This window comes from Saimiri boliviensis, chromosome 12, assembly GCF_048565385.1.
Source record: "Saimiri boliviensis isolate mSaiBol1 chromosome 12, mSaiBol1.pri, whole genome shotgun sequence".
In the NCBI taxonomy this organism is placed as follows: domain Eukaryota; kingdom Metazoa; phylum Chordata; class Mammalia; order Primates; family Cebidae; genus Saimiri; species Saimiri boliviensis.
Genome location: NC_133460.1, coordinates 96,027,651 through 96,029,365, shown reverse-complemented (window position 1 = coordinate 96,029,365; position 1,715 = coordinate 96,027,651). Strand labels below are relative to the sequence as shown.

Sequence of the window (1,715 nt, the reverse complement as noted above, 5' to 3'; positions counted from 1 at the left end):
AGATTTAACAATGTTATTCACCTTTTCAAAGATTCAACTTTTGGCTCTTTGAATCTTTTATGTTTATATTTTCTGTTTCATTAATTTTGTTCTTTATTGTTTGTTTCCTTCAGTTTCATTTGGGATCTATTGGCCAGTCTGAGAGTGATACTGAGATTTTTCAGCCTTCCCTCTTTATTAATATATGCATTTAGACCTAAAAATGTTCCTTTAACCACAGGTTTTTTAGCATCCTCCAAAATTTTATGTCATATTTTCATTTTCATTTAGTTTGGAATATTTTATAATATTATTTGTGATTCTACCTTCAGTCCCTGGATTGTTTCAAAATATGTTGCTTAATTTCCAAGTAATTGCAGTTGTCTTAGCATTCTTTTGTTACTGATATCTGGCTTCATTCCAGCACAGTGTGAATGAAAGTGTTCACCTAAAATATATTGAGCACCTTTTTGTGGCACCTCAGAGGTGATCAGCTGCTTCAAGATGAAGCTGAATATGTCCTTCCCAGCTACTGGCTGCCAGAAACTCATTGAAGTGGATGATGAATGTAAATTTCATACGTTTTAAGAGAAGTGTATGGTAACAGAAGTTACTGCTAACACTCTGCATGAAGAATAGAAAGGTTATGTGGTTTGAGTCAGTGATGGGAATGACTAACAAGGTTTCCCCATGAAGTAGTACGTCTTGACCCATAGCCGTGTCTGCCTGCTACTGAGACAGAGGCATTCCTGTTATAGACCAAGGAGAACTAGAGACAAAAAGCACAAATATGTTCGAAGTTACATTGCAGATGTCAATCTGAGTGTTCTTAACTTGGTCATTGTAAAATTTATAAAAGGAGAGAATAATGTTATAATGTTATTGCACTGACAGATACTATGGTGCCTCACTGCCTGGGGCCCAAAGGAGCTAGCAGAATCCACAGTCTTTTTAATCCGCCTAAACAAGATGACGTCCTCCAGTATGCTGTAAGAAATTCCTTAGACAAAAAAGGTAAGAAACCCAGGACTAAAGCACCCAAGATTCAGCATCTTGTTACTCCATGTGTCCTGCAACACAAACACCAGGGTATTACCCTGAAGAAACAAAGTATTAAGAAAAATAAGGAAGAGGCTATAGAATAGTCTAAAGTTTTGGCCAAGACAATGAAGGAGGCCAAAGAAAAGTGCCAGGAACAGACTGCCAAGAGATGCAGACCATCCTCTCTGCAAGCTTCTGTCCTCAGTCAGAGTCCAGACAAAAACATGATATTTGAGTAACAACTAGAGAAGATTTGACTCTCGAAATATATATGTTGATATTTGATTTATGTTTCTGTGTGTAATTGCTTTTGTTCTACTTGCACTTAATAGAATGTGTAGTTTGCCATTGCTGGGCACCATGTTGTACACATGTCAGTTAGATCAGGTTTTCTTGAATTGAGTTTTTACTGATTTTCTATATCCTGACTGAGCATTTTGTTCTGCTTGTTCTATCAGTTACATATATATATGACCAAGGTATGTTAATGTGTCCTACTGTGATTGCACATTTGTCTATTCTTTCTGTTGGTATTTTTCTTGTAAATTGCTTATCAATTAGTTTTGGTTTTATTTTAAAATTTACTTTTTAGGTTTACAGAAAATTGACAGATAGTACAGAGTTCCCATATAACCCCTCCCTGTCACACACACAGTTTCCTCTATTTTTAATATCTTGCATTAGTATAATACATT

General features: G+C 35.7%; 1 pseudogene; it reads left to right on the top strand.

Moving 5' to 3' along the window:
- The first annotated feature begins 483 nt into the window (after nt 1-483).
- LOC101038594 (small ribosomal subunit protein eS6-like) lies at nt 484-1,259 on the top strand (annotated as a pseudogene).
- The last annotated feature ends 456 nt before the right edge of the window (nt 1,260-1,715 follow it).